The sequence below is a fragment of the Manis pentadactyla genome, chromosome 11, assembly GCF_030020395.1.
Source record: "Manis pentadactyla isolate mManPen7 chromosome 11, mManPen7.hap1, whole genome shotgun sequence".
NCBI classification, from domain to species: domain Eukaryota; kingdom Metazoa; phylum Chordata; class Mammalia; order Pholidota; family Manidae; genus Manis; species Manis pentadactyla.
Window position 1 is genome coordinate 84,677,768 of NC_080029.1, and position 16,056 is coordinate 84,693,823.

At 36.4% G+C, this 16,056-nt stretch overlaps 1 long non-coding RNA gene across 1 annotated transcript in view; it reads right to left on the minus strand.

The window, feature by feature from the left end:
* Positions 1 to 15,312, minus strand: part of LOC118913523 (uncharacterized) — a 49,282-nt gene extending 33,970 nt beyond the window's left edge. The window contains exon 1 of the long non-coding RNA XR_005025235.2: positions 15,192 to 15,312. This is a non-coding gene — a long non-coding RNA (uncharacterized LOC118913523). The remainder of the gene's footprint in view (positions 1 to 15,191) is intronic.
* Between the last annotated feature and the right edge of the window lie 744 nt (positions 15,313 to 16,056).

Consider the following 16,056-nt stretch of genomic DNA (forward strand, 5'->3'; position numbering starts at 1 on the left):
GCAAGCCAGCCCCTCCCCTGAACCTCTCAGGTTCAGACGGCGCCCTCAGTTGCCCAGGTAATTACCCATTGGCATGTCCACCCCTGAGGACATGCAAATGCATTAAAGCCAGGTGAAATATTCTGGAAATGTTACAATTTTGCCGACAGGTGTGGTAGACAAATCTCAAGAGATGAGGCTGGAAAGATCGTTGGGAGTGTGTTAATAAACACTAGGCTGCAGCACAGAAAGGGGCTCTGGTTCATTCTTCAGCAGGAAAAATTTGTCCCTCTGTCCCACTATCCATTCATTTATTAAATACATTTGCATAGGGAATTTAAGCAGCACACAAAAGCCTACATAGAATGAAATGAGAAAAAATGGGAGTGAAAGAAAAGATGGGGGAGAGAATATAATGAAATTAGGAAGGTGGCTAGTTGAGTAGATATTAGTGAATGTTGGCAGACACTGGAGCTAATTTACATTGTTGAGTGGAAGTTAAGAACCAGTTGAGGTGAGAAAGCCAGCCTACCCCAACTGAGCTGCAACTGTACCCACATTGGAAAGATGAGGATTATTCAAAATAACGGTTTTTGAAGTCACCTAATTAGATGGACAGATGAGTAATAGAGGCCCTGATGCTCTCCCTATATAGCATAGTTGATATGATTTTCACATAATTTTTAAAGGAGGTTTAACCAGATGCCCTCTTCATCAAAACACAATCTTAATAAAACAGTCATGGAATGTCTATTTTTAATGATTCTATTGCCTGAATCTTTGCCAAGATGACTTATTTGTGACATTTATACCAGTCCAAGTAAATAAATTAACCTGCTCATTGGCTTGTTGTTTTTAAACCAAGTAAAAGATGCAGACGTCTAACAAATTTTGTTATTTGTTATTTGTAATTTGTTATTTGTTATTTGTTATTTGTAACAAATATAATTTGTATTTGTTATATAATTTGTATATATTTTTATATACAATTTATATATATTATATATATATATATATATATATATTTATATATACAATATATATATATATATATATAAATTATATAATTTGTATATAATTTGTATATATGTTATATAATTTGTATTTGTTATTTGTAATTTGTAATTAACAAATTAACACTAATTTTGGTTTCAGAATGGTTGACATGTAGCCCTTCCTTTTGACAATGATTAGTTAGCAGGGGGAATTGTCTGTTCAGGCTATTCTGAGTTTTCAAGACTTAAATTGCATCAGCCAAATAGTTTTGAATGTGAGGGAGTTTTGAGTATATCCAGACATGTTTCTAAGATTGTTTAGAAGCAAATTCAAAAGAAGAGGAACTGAATACAAATTATGAAAAACTAACTGTTGTTTAAAAGATCATCCCCACCAATGCTAACTCTAGTGTCAATAATCTGACTGTTTTTGTGTAAACAGTGTAGAGATAGGGTGAGGAGGCTGGTCTGTGTTGAGGTTGTGTTTCTTGGTTGGTACCTGATTCCAGAGGCAACAGTTAAAGGCTACACATAACCTGAAAGTACCCCTGGTGGGTATCTCCAGGAAGTGGTAAAAGCATGCCAGTGTGGTGGCAGTTTGCAGTGCAATGCTAGATCTAAAGGCCACTCACTCCTCATGAGAAAATTGTCCAAAGTAACTGAGGATAATAATTGGTCAGACATGTGGGTTTTGTATAATTCAGGTGAACAGTCAAGTGTTCTAGTAAAGTCAATGATTTAGGAGGTTACCCTTTCTGAAAATGGAATAAATGATAGACACTCACCAGAACCTATATTCCCAGAGTCAAAGTATAAAACAAGCCATGGAAGAAAAAAATATTTCAGTTCAGAAAAGTCACTTGAATAGGTTTGAGGGCAAAATGTCTTAATCTGAGGCCTTTATTGGTTTACATTTTCAATCAGCTATAAGGGATAAAGCCTGACTGACAAGAGTTGAGGCAGTTAATTGCTGTAAGGTGGTGAGAAACGAGCCCTCTAACTGTCAACTGGGCCTCCACACTTTCCCCCCACCCACTTTACACCTATGGTAACCATGTCTGGAATCTGTCCTTACTGCTTAATGAAATCTGATGGCATGGCTCTGGTCCTCTGATAAGTCTTACTAGAACCAAGGTTTTCTGAGATAATCAAAATGTTCGGCTTTTAAAGCTTTAAATTTTACAAGGCCATGGCCCCTTGTTCAGTTTTGTTATTCTAAGCTTCTCAGGAAATCTTGTCAAACTAGGTATTAGAAAAGTGGAACATGCATTTGCCGTGAAATTTTGTTTTTCAGGTAAAATTGGTTTTTAATCTGCTAATGGGTGGAAAGGGATCAGCTTCTCTCTCAAGTTACAGAGCAGAGAATTCAACTAGTCCTTATAGGATGAAAGGTCTTCACTGAAGGTTGAAAATCCTTCAGGTCAATTTTGCCACTTGGTGTACCTCTTGCCTCCCTAGTCCAATCATCTGTGCTTACAGCTCACAGGTGTACAGGGCAGCTGTGTCTAGGACTAACCCAGGACAAAAATGGTTACTTACCACTCTGTTGAAATCTCTTTTCTATGAAAGGTAAGAATTCCAGAAAATCTGTGGGGCTGGCTTTTGGGCTAGAGTCATGGGTAAAATCATCTCTAGATTTTCCCAATGTATCATGATTCAGTCTATCAGATAAATGAGTTGTTGGGGAATTTTTACTTAAATTGACAAATTTATATCCACTAGAATGTTCCATAGGGACAATCTTCATTCTTTACCAGTTTCAGGTTGCCACTGATGTCTAGAGGAAATAAAGGTATTTAGCCTCAGGGTGACATTTAAGCTATTTTCAAATATTTATAGATTGTTATGTAGAAGTAGTTTTATACTTATTTTCCATAGACCATATAGTACAACAAAATCTTAATAGTCATAGTTGTCCAAAGAAGAAATGCACTACTTTGGAGGGTATGACCTGCTACCCACCCCCTACCCCTGGAGGTCACTTTGGCAGGAAAGTCGTGTGTCAGAAAGCACTTAGACCAGATGACATGAAAGAACCCTCCAAACCTAAAAGTTCTAAAAATCTGTAATGAGTATTTTAAAAAATTATTTTAAACCTTTTTTTTTTGGCATAAAATCTGAGGAAGGGCTGTTTGCTGGAGGCAAAATGTATGACTATGTTTTTATACTTTTAAGTCTAAAAATTGTTGCATTATTTTATCTTTTTTCAAATAGCTCCCTGGAAATAAATATGGAAATTTCTTAAGAGGCTGAATACTAATGAGGTTGTAACTGAATTTGGAATTCTCTTCTAGACATAATTCCTTGGGTGATATAAGATGCTAAATTTATTTACCTCTTTTTTGTTAAAGTTAAAACCTGTAAAAATTGATTAGTAGAATGAACCCTTATGTGCCCCTCACTTGGTTTCAAGAATTATTAATTTACAGGGCAGAATAATGGTCCTCACAAAGATGTCCATGTCCTGAAGCCTGGAATTTGTGATTCTGGTAGGTTACTTGGTAAACAGGAATTATGGCTGTAGATGGAATTAAGGTTGCTAATTAATTGACCTTGAGATGGAGAGATAATCCTGATTCTCCAGGGGGGATCAGTCTAACCACACGTGTCCCTAGAAATGCAAGAGGGAGACAAAGGAGTGAGACCCAGATGGACGCAGTGTGAGAAGGTGTCTGCCTGAGGTCACTGGACGGGGATGGGCAAAGCGAAACCCTGAGCCCAATGTGGACGGGCCTCGAGAGCTGGAACAGGCAAGGGAACAGATGACCTCCTGGAGCCTCCTGAAGGAGTGCAGGCTCGTTGACACCTTCATTTTAGCCTAGTGAGACCATTTCAGGTTTCTTATCTACAGAACTATAAGATAATGAATTTGTGTTACTTTCAGCCACTAAGTTTGTAGTAATTTTTCATAGCAGCTATAGAAAACAAATGTCCAAAAAAGAAGAAAAGAAAGATGGTCAAAGTATGAAGAGAATAAAATAATCCTTAAGGATAAAGCTAGAAATTTCTTTGTATGTATTTTCAAGTAAAATAAGTATTTACGAACTTAGTAAAGAAAGGCAATGTTTTTTCTTATGGACTTTGATTCCAATAGAGATGGATATAAGTCTGAATACCTACAAAAGAGATTTGAATATATGCTACTAAAGTTAAATGGATATTTAAATTGCTAATATGATTAGTTATATAAATCATTCAAATGATTTAAACCCATTATTCTGATCTTTTGGTACCATTTTTGTTAAACCATTTATCTCCATTTCATAAATTGCAAATTAGATACTCTGGCTTACTTAAATATATATATTATGATTGCTCTTGATGGGTTTACTTTATATGCTATTTATCTTCCAATTTTAACAAAAAGGCAAATATTGGAGAGAGAAAAATGCATTATGTTATAGAAGCTAGTGAAATTGTTTATACTTATTGAGATATGGTACTTCTAATAAAACCAACTAAAATCTCTGATTAAAATTATTCTCTGAATTCCTGTTTATATCCGTAATTTCTCTTTCTAGTCTTGATAAAGTATTTGAATCCCCAAATCAACCAACCAACCACTCAACCAACCAAATGGCTCACTCTACAAACATAAATATAAGAAAAAACAAAAAATAAAATGAAGCAAAAACAAAGCATTAAAGTTTATAAAGAGTCACTTTTGAAAATCAATGCAAGTGGCTTGAATGAATTTCTCTTTTTTTTGTCTTGCTAGTGTTAAAACAAAGGACAAAAGATCAATGTCTAGCTTTCTGAAGTCATACTTTCTAAAGGACTATTTATCTGTGTTTAAGCCCTTCCCCCTCAAAGATATTAGCCATATGATTCCAAATCTGTAGTGGAGTTCTATTAAATGTTATCACTGGAGGTATGTTCAACTATAATGTTTGAAATATACACATTACACTGCTTTGGAAAACTGCAGGAGAAATGCCATGGCAGCATATACTTATTTTGAATGTGTAAGTTACAAACACACACCAATAATATTGAGCATATGGCACAAGCGTTAACACGTAGACACACAGATGTACACCAAAGTCCAAAATCTCAGAAACACATATACTATTTAATATTCTACTTAATACTTAATATACCATCTTCCTAAACACTGTAAGAAACTAAAATGTACTAAGCATAGTTTCTAAAGCTACTGTGATGTGTAAACTTGGCTAGGCTATGGCTAGTTATTTGGTCAAACACCAGTCTCAATGTTATGATGACAGTTTTTAGATATGATTAACACTGACAATAAGTAGGCTTTGAATAAAGCAGATTACCCTCTATGATGTGGGTGGACCTCATCAAAGCAGTTGAAGGCCTTAGGAGCAAAGACTGAGGTTTCCTGAGGGAAAAGCAGTTCTGTCTCAAGGCTGTAACAGAGAAATGCTGCCTGAATTTCTCACCTCCTGGCCTGCACTGGAGATTAGGACTGAAGACTGCAACATCAACTCCTATCTGAATTTCTAGCCTGCTCGCCTGCCCTTTTATAATCTTGGAGATTATAAAGAATTGATTTACACAATTGTTTTATATATATATATATAAAACATATACACACATACATACACACACACACATAGACAGATCTATCTCTATATCTACATACATATAGCTATATCAACTATTGGTTCTATTTCTCAGGAAAACTCTAATATAGCTATTATTGTCCAAACACCTTTCAGATAAGATACTACATTGATTACTTCTGAAATAAAGTAATTCTATATTCTCATTTTGGGTACTTTCACTTGCTTTATTTAAATTGATCCAAAATATTTTATTCCTTTTAGCTGAGATTGGTAATGAAAACTTAAAGAGGTCAAAAGGATTTATTCTTTCTAACCAATATTCCTGTTCCCTGGATTTCTTTCTCCACCTCTACTCAGCCCCTCACCACTTTCTTATCCAGCCCACACATCATCCCTAACACATATCTCATTTTTCTAAAGCACAGGATCAGTGAAGAGTTTTATGGATATTTATAGATATTCTGATCTAGTTGTGGATTGTATCGCAGGGGCTGCAGGGGTGGGTGGAGGGGGGGAGGTTAAATCTATTTTCAGTGACCAGTGCTACTGTGTTCTGGTTTGTAAGTAATCTCCCTGGTGACTATGTTCCATCCATTTATGTTTAGCCTGCAGTTAATATGTGCCTGGATAACAGTTCAAATAAGCTTAAAGACTCTGGATTATTTACCATAAGGCTGTCTTAAGAAGACTTGCTTAGTCTTCCTCACAAAAAGACCCTTTACTAGTGTTTAAGATAAAGCTGTGTCTTCATTTTCTTATTTGGGCTTAGAGTAACTAATTTTGATCAAAACTCTCAATGGAATCATCATTTACTTAGAGCAATGCAGCCAAAGGCCAGGAAGGCTGAGTTCTTTTCTAAGTTTATAAAATATTTGAAAATGCATGCTAACATGGGCCCTTTTCAAAGCAAAGATACCGAATTCAAAACTACAATAGAACTACTCTTCTGCTATTGCTTAACAGTGATTAACTCCCTATGCAATTGATGACTCAGATTATCTTCTTAAACAATGTTATCCAAATAAACCTTCCTTGAAGTCAATGGTACTGATATTCAAACATTTTCCTTTATATGGAGCTGTGTCCTCTATTATCTGACCAAACCAACTAAAGTCATTTCTTTTAAAGACATCAACAGCTCAAGGGAAAAAAAAAAGTTTTCTCTCCAGGGTTGGGGGAGGACTTTTACTTTGCACTTTAAAATGTTTGCTCTGTTCCAAGGAGATATTAGGATCAGTTGACTGACAACAGGAAAAATTTTCCTGGCAGAAAAGGAAGCCAGAGGTGATTCATTTGCAGACAAAATTTAACTATCAGGCTGTTTGTATCCCCATGTCTATTCTAATATGCCAAGCTGGGATAAATCAAATGGGCTCTAAAAATGGTAGATAAAAATGTGATTTCACAATAATTTTGGAGTTTTGCAGAATATCCATCTTAAGCATTTCTTTTTTTCCCAAAGAGTTATTTATTACTGGGCAAAGCTATACAGCTATTTCAATATATGTACTACTCTAAGAAAATCAATTCCTTGGAAACTCTGCATTTTAAAAGTGTTATAAAGCTACGACAGTTTTGCTGAAGTGCTAGTGTGAATTCAAAGAGACTGGGCCCCAGATAGAGATGCCCAAAATCTGAAACGAGGAGGGAAACCAGGTCAGATGATACAGTGTAGTGCTGGCCATCCCTCCTCAGGGCAGTCCAGGACCGAAGGGTCTTGCATCCAGGTGTTGGGCATGTATGGGCACATGTCTGTATTATGAGACCCTCAGGGCTGGTAATCTCTCATCAATGTGGGACCTGGACTCATGGCATAAATACGAAGAGGACTAGGACACAGGAAAGCAAGGCTGGGCTAAATACATGAAGCAAATGCTTCAGAGGGCTCAGAACAGACTTCTAGTCAGTGTTTCATAGCAACTGTATAATCATTCAGTTTTTCTTGGTTTCTCAAAGAAAATGTGAACCTTTTGAGGATTAGCAGAATAACAGTTTAATGTAGTCCATAACTTGTATTCTAAAAATCCCTCCTAGACAAAATTCTGATCTCTGAGAGCAAAGGGGAGTGGACACTGGGTAAACTCTTCTGTCCCACTGCTTAGACCCTTTGCCATCTCCTTTACTGCCTGCGGGAACCTCACCGACCTTCTCACCCCCACCTCCAAATTGGATCTTCTAACCTAACTCTCCTCCCTTTCTTGGTATAAGCCTTGGGCTTTTTTCTTACTATGATATTTCATGGAAAAATGAAGGGTATAAATGAAAATTCAAAGTGAAGACATTCAGAATTGATTCATGGCCTCCTAAGCCTATCTACATTCAATTTTAGATAAACTTAGACTTGAAAATGCCTGGTCTAAATATGGACCTTATCACAGTAATACAAGGAGAAGGTGATTAAGTCTTACCCTAATTCTTCTCAGAAGAAGGCTTGTTTTGAGAACCACTGAACTAATTTAACTTAAATTTGATATAAACTGGACCAAAAAACCAGACAACAAAAACAACATAAAAAAGAAAAGCCCCCAAACACTGATAACTCTAAGAGACTTCATGTATTTGGAAATACTGTATACAGTCTACAAGATTCTATTCAGAAAAGTATATACACTGCACAGAAAAACTGGAATCTATTTTATTAAATGATTATTTTATCAAGCTGCTAACTTACTAATGATTTTTCAGGTTAGAAATTGCCTTCGATTTCTTTCATTTTAATTTTTAAATATTAATTATTCTCCTATTTTAGGGGCCATTCCTCAAAAGCCTTTTTTTCTATCACTTCCAGTAAATGCATGGTATTTATCAGAAAACCATCTTTTTTTAGGTATCTTTTCCATCTGCTCTGGGAATTAGACTTTTCTTCTCTGTCTCCTTTCTCCCAAAAATCCAACTCAATTTATTGCAAACCAGTGCCAATAAATCGGAATTTTTCACAATTGTTAATTTGGGCTAGATGGATCATACTAATAAACCTAGAACTTTAGGAACTGAGCTCTCGGCCTAGTTAGAACCTGACTAAAATGGCTAACATAAAAAAACACAAGCACTGAAGAAAGCTTTTTCTGTAATGAAGGTATATTATTTTTAGTGAAGTAATACCCAACTTTATTTCCATGGTGGCAGGTCAGTCACTAGAATGTCATCCACTCAGAACAACTCTGCATGCAGCAAGCTGGTCTCTGTCTCTGGGCCTCTCTACCCCCACAGCCATCACCATCTCCATCTCTGTCCTCAGCTCTGCTCTCCTGCAGCCTTACAGCCCTGCCACAGTGTGGCCCAGAGCACTGGGCAGGGCTCTTTATATAGAGACAGTAATGATGTATTGCCCACATGTGTGTAGTGAGCTAGCCAACCAGGGCCAGGTGAGAATTCTGGCCACAGGAACCTTCATTTTTTCCACACTAGGTGACTCATTTTGAATTTCAAAGCATGAAGGTGCTATGTTATATTTGTTTGGCACTAGCAATGAGTTTTATTTTTTGCTTTTCTAGTGGCCTTTGACTAAACTTTCTCTGTATGTAAAACACACTGGCTTGGATTCAGGAAGACCAACGATTAACAATTACTCTCCATTAGAAGAGCTAGAGTCAGAGACAGACATACTACTTGGGATTTGGTGAGATGATAAAACATGAGTGTTCTCGGGAGCCAGTTCTTACTGTGTTCTTTAAGCTGGCAGCCTCCTCTAGAAAGTTCAGAACACTTGTGCTCAGAAACACATGTTCTCTCTTCCTGTCTGCATGTGTCAGAAACCTTCAGTTTATCAAAAATTTTCTGTCATTTCTTTCTTTGCTGTAATATAGTCCTGAAAACTTGACCAATTACTGACTTCACTGAAACACAGAGATTAAAATAGTTTCAAGTTCTAAGTAGTGATCTTAGCTAGCAAACAATTTTATTTATGCACTGTAGAGAAAATGGAAGTTCCCATGGCCAGGATGCTCACCTGACCCTAATCTACTTGCCCACTGCACACTTGCAATGATGTAATTGGCCTACTGTGTAGAAGTATGTTTACACAAGTGTTGGCAATGAGCCATTATTGTCTGTGTTGCTATATAAAGACCTCTGCCCAGTGCTCTTTGTGGAGGCAGAGGAGGAGGAGGCAGATTGTGGACTGGCAGGATGCAGACGTGATTCTAGCACTTGAATTGCCACAGCAAGAATAAAGCTTGGTATAAGACCCTTACCCCGAACATTCTGTTGTTGTTATTTGGTCTCACCAAATTCAGAGTGGGCTTGCCTGGAGCTGAAACCCTCTGGCACTACATGCATGTGAAAAGGATGGCTGGAGATATTTCTATCTATGTATCCATACATCTGTCTATCATTTATCTACTGATCTACTTTTTTGAAGCAAAAAACCCTTCTCCTAAATAGCTTTATTTTTAAAAACAATGATTAGAAAACAAATACATCATGAGCCATTTAAATTCCCTTTGTAATAGTCTTTGTATAGTATTCCATTGAAGACCAACAGCAAAATGTATATAAAGGTTCAATGAATGTAATGGGCTTATAATTTTGTGTGTGTGACAAAACAAAGGAAGTTCATGAAGAATTTTAAAAGTTCCCACTGTAATAATCTTACACTTCTGGCTCTTAAAAATATATTTGGCTACAGAATGTTTCAAAAGATGTGGTATCAAAGCCTAAGACTGTCAAGACTATTTGCTTAAATGTTATGGGTGCCTCATGTCTATTTCAATATTTTCCTTTTTTCACTTCTAACTTCTCTTTATTTCCTTCTTGAATACTCTCATGTTCATATCTCTAAATATTACTTTTCTATTGGATGTTATGTGGAGTGAGAGAAGAAAACTGACTATTTTGTTCTTACCTCTGCATTATGTCAGCATTATCTTGTGTGGTTCTTTTTTACCATTTCTGCCTTTATCTTCTTTCCTTTCTTTTCCCTCCCCCTTTTCCTCTCTTTCCTAGAATAGTCATGTTGATCTGCCATATTCCAGAAGTACCACTAACGGGGCCACTCAGGTGAACATGAAAGATTTTATAATTAATGTCTGTCATCTTAATGTCTTGGCATTGCTTTGATCTACACATTAGTGGTATACTGAGACTCTAAATTAGTTAGGTTCCTTTGTTTAAAATGGTATGCATTTGGTGAATGCCCACCATTTCTTATCATCCAACACATCATTGAGCAGCTAATCAGACTGCCCTGCTGAGCTAGCGTTTATATTAGTCTTTTCACAGATATCTTGAGGGCAGTTGTAGCTAACTCTGGAAAAATAAAAGTGGTGGTAAAGTTACTGATTTTTTTTTCTGGAGAAAGCCCTGGTTAATGTATATTACATATAGCAGTATCACATTATTAATAAGCTTTAAAGTGCTAAATACAGATCATTATCACCATCAAGTACTCATATGGTACTTGATGACAAGCATTTGATCTAAATGCTTAACATATATTAATCCATTTCTCCCTCTAATAATCCTGTGAATAGGTACAATATTATTCCTATTTAACAGATGAGGAAACTGAGGAGCAGGGAGGTTAGAGAATTTGTCCAAAGTCATGGAGTGCCTAAGGAGCAGAGGGCATTTCAGAGCAGGCAGCTTATTTCCTGGAGGCTCTTCTCTTGAGCCCTGTGCTATCCTTCCTTATTATATTATCAATAAATATTTGATCATATTTGAAAAAAATATACAGAGTATTATGCTATGCACATATGCAAAAAGGTATGAGACAGTTTGCACCCTTAGAGGTTTTTATTCTGGTTAGAAAGACAGGGCAAACAATATAAAACTGCAAATACTACCAAGCAGTCGCTGGATAAGAGTCATTCAGACAAGTTCTCTAGGACTTGAAGGTGGCTAGGTCACTAAAGGCAGGGAAAATCTGGAAAGACTTCATGTATTTTGATTTTTGAGAGGTTTGGACCAAAGATCAAGATCCTTTTTATGCTCTCTAAAGAAAGTTATCCAAAATGCGAATAGCTTAACAATGCCTGTGAAAGTCACCAAGACAGATGGTCTGAAATAATCTGAATCATCTGTGGGTAGAGTGAGTACTTGATTAAGCCCCAGCAGGTGAGTGAGAATTACTAAAATAAAACAAAGGAAATTAAACACCATTATTGTGCCATTAATATAGGAGATTCAGAGTGATCGGATAATTCAGAAAATGCTTGTCTTGATGCCTTTAAAAGTGGGACATGCAATGCCTTGGGCTGCAAACAATTAGTCCTGCATGTCACAGAAGCTTGGGAGTGACAAGACCCTGTGACAGCTCTGAATGATGAACCAGTGCCCATGGGAACAGAAATCTAGAAGCTGACTTGATTTGATACTTCTTTTTGTTTAAAGCAACCAACACTTCAGTGATCTACAGTACTCCAGGGTTATATTTATTTGCTCTTATTGTAATGCAATTGTTTCAGAAGAAATAATGGGTAAGTTAAATAGCAAGACCAATGACACCTCCAGATAAATAAGAATATAGGAGAATTTAAATTGTAAAAAATCCTCTATATCTATTATTGCCATTTCTTTTAAGTTAGCAGCTAAGGTTATTTTATTTTCCTTCCACTTACCTCACATGCTGTAAAACTGAACTGGAGTTTGGCTCTCCATTTTAGCTAATTACAGTTTATTCTGCATATCCCGTATTTTCAGTAAACATTATGTACCAGTTTCTTAACAATGTTTTTTTGTAGAATGTGTTTAATTTACATATAGGTTGAGTATGTACATTATCTCAATGGATCCTAATAATCCAGTATTATTATTTTCTCTCTGGTATTTATTTCTACCATCCATCATTAGAACTAGAAACCTGAGAGTCATTTTTGATTCTTCCCTTATCCTTACCACTTCATATCTAATTAACATGTGTTCTGATTATATTTCTTAAATATATTATAAATGTGTAGGTGAATTATTCCTGTGGACCGAGAGGCATGTATGGTCCTGCTGAGTCTAGAACCTGGGTCTTTTGATTCCTGGTCAGCCCTCTCTCTGATCTACTATGACACTTAGAGAAAGGCTTGTTTTCGGTCTAATCTGTCTCAATATGTAACTATGTAGTAAAATAGTACAAACACAAACTCCTTGCAAATCTTAGAAAAAAGGCACGGCATTACTATTAGTGTATAAAAAAAGACTATTCAATCAGCCCTGATGCCTAGCTCTGAATCGATCACTGTCACACTTTCCTGGAGAACCTTCCTTCTTTTTCTCCTCTCTCAGGGGAAACCTTGGCATTCCTTCTGCTCGGGTGAATCTCTGCTGAGGACCTTAACTGCATTTGTCTCCTCAGGAATCTTGCCTCAGAAATCTTACCCTCTGTCTTCAGTGTGTAACACCCCCTCCCCCAACTCCTGGGTGTTTCCTTTTATCCTGTCAACATCCTTAGGCCCTCTTCCTCTAAACAGAGCAAAACAAACAAGAAAGCAAACAAAACAAAAAACCTAAACTAAGAAAATTTCCTTGTCCTCCCCAAGCCCTTTCTAACCACCATCAAGTCTCTGGAATCTGGTCAAGCTGCTTCCACAGCAGACCCCCGCGTGGGCTCTTTTCCTTGTCCGAACGCCCTGCCCTCCTCAACCCATGGTACCTTTGGCCCTACTATCATCATGATTCATATTATCTTTGCTTTGACAAAGCAAATAAATACTTTTCCATGATTTAGCTGGGCCAATTTTTATGCATTTTGATGACACAGTTGACCATTCATTTATTTAATGAACAGTTATTCAGTTCTTTCTAGGGCCAGGCATTGTTCTAGGTGCCAAGCAAACACAGTAGTGGTGGGGAAAAATAGATTGCAGTAACACCATGTTTTCCTGGTTTTCTTTCTACCCATTTGGTCTTTTTTACCATTCCCTTTATAGGGTCTTCTGTTTACCCTTTCAGTATTGCTGTAACACATAATAAATGTTAGCGAAACCCTGTGTACTCTTCCTGGTGGCCTCCCTCATATGTCTCAAAATGTACATGTGCAGTGAATAGAGAGATGTTTTACCCAGGTCTCCTCCCAGGAAGGACCAAAGATCCAGCTCTGGTGAGTGCAGTCAGTCCTGAGCCTCCACTTGCCCATTCTGCAGGGTCAGCCTGAGCGGAGTTGCCTTGCCCAAGGCCGTGCCTTTTTTGTAGGACTAGATCCAGTGACCATGTGGGAGTGAGTTTGAAGGTCTGGCTCTTCTGGCCTAAGAGGGAAGGTGTGCAAGTTGCATCTGGAAAACCTGACACCCAAGAAAGCAGGGACACCATCAAGACTCTGAGGGCAAACTGAAGAGACCTCCACTGGCCAAAAATGGGATAATTTGAGTATCAATAAGAATAACAATAGCAATGATTCCAACAGGTCAAACACATTAAAAATTCATGAGTTAATGGAAATACTGAAGGAAAGCCACAAAACCTCATTGGTTACCTTTGTCAAATACTGGGAAAACAATGAATTATTCTCAAAAATGGCAAATGGAGCACTTAACCTGACTTTTGAGTACAAGTAAGACCTCACTATAATGAAATAGTTGATGAAGGAAAGATTTTCCTTATAGAACAACACCATCTAATAATGAATAGAATCAATGATTGATAAATAAATGATAGAATTATAATATCACTTCTTTGCTAACCCTTTATAAAATAATGGATCTAAGCAAAGATCGTTCAAAAAAAATCTAAAGAAAAACTCACTTATAAATACCAGCATAAAAGTAACAAAATATTAGCGAATAGAATCCAACTATTAATTAGAGAATCACATATGTTTATAGAAGATTTACACCAGAAATGTAGGAACAGTTCATATGAGGAGATAGGTTAATATTATTTATCATATTATAAATCCAAGGAAAAAAATCATGATCACCTCCAGACAGTTGACAAAATTAAACACCTATTCTTTTAAAAACACTCAATACCAAAGGAATTAATAGACAGTTCATTAACACAACAAAATAAATACACCTCAGCCCAAAGCCAATATCTAACTTAATGGGGAAATGTTGGAGATATTTCCTCAAGTCTGAACCAAGATTAATATGCCCATCAATAATACTATTCAACAGTGACCTGGTATATTATAATTATGGCAACACAATTATGTAAGAGATATAATATTATATAAGAAATTATACAATTGAGTTGTATAAGAGAAAGATATAAGATTGTATAAAAGAAGGTATAAAAATTATGAAGAACACAGAGTTATAATAATTGCAGATGATATGATAATATACCTGGAAAACCCAAAGAACTTGGCTGAGAAAAACCACTATAAACAATAAGATACTTTAGGAAGACAGTAGATGTTAAATATTGAAAAAATACCCTTCGTGTGCACAAATAGCCATTTACAAGGTATAATTGTAGAAAATACTTATGAAATAGTAACAAAAATGATAAAACATTTAGGAATGATCTCTACAAAAAAAATGTGAGAGACCCATATGAGGAAATAGTCCTTATGTACAGGAAGGTATACTTGGAACAAATGTACAGACAAACCACGTGCTTTGGAAAGCTCAACAACACATAGGAGTCAGTTTGTATATTTAACAACATCATCACCCTGTAAAAAATGTCCCCAAGTTTTGTCGCTCTTTCCTTGTCTCCCAGATTATAAAAGTTAATTCTAAATTCATTTGGGAAAACAAATAAGTACGGGTCACCAGAGGAAGATTCATGAGGGGGAGACTCTACCTACCAGACACTGAAACAAATGGTACAGCTTTAGGAGTTGCATCCCTCCGGCAGAGGAAAGAGTCTGGAAGTTCCTACAGGGACTTAGCATCTGGTCAAAGTGGCATCTCATGCCAGGGACGGAAACACGGAAGACTTAATAAATGAAAGTGAGATTACGTAGTAGCCACGTGGAGAAATAAAAACTTACACACTCTACCCCGTTTATCAGAATAAAACAACAAATGGGTCAAATATTAAATGTAAAAAAAAAGTTCTCGAAGAAAACACAGGCAAAGTCCTTTATAAATTTGAGGTGTAAAAGGCCTTCTAAATATAAATAATGATGTTAGGAGATAACACTTTCAGAGTATGTACTATGTGTGAGACACTGTTCAAAGAGCTTTACATGTACTTACTTATTTAATCTTCATAGCGAGCATATGAAGTAGGTATTATTATTATTACTACCTATATGTGAGTATAAACACAGGACAAACCAGAAGCATCATATGTGTCCTGTGAGAGACACAACATACTTTAGAGATTCAAAAAAAGAAGAGTTATCAGACTGGGAATATAAAAAAAAAAAGATTCAATGGAAACAGCAGATTCTGCGGTAAGTCCTGAAAGATAGAAGGGGAGCAGTAATAGGGAGAAAATATTTATAAATCCTAATTCAATCAATACGGGTCACATGTTAACCCTTTGAGAACTTGAGGTCTAATGCAGGTTTGTTGCTTTATACTTAAGATGCATGAATGTGATAGCTAGTTATTGACTACTTTGGAATAGTTAACTATCATCCAAAGGTTTCAGTTTTAAAGAAACTTAGGCTGACATATTTGAGCAGATGAGTTTATAAGAATGGAAATGCTTGAACATCAGGG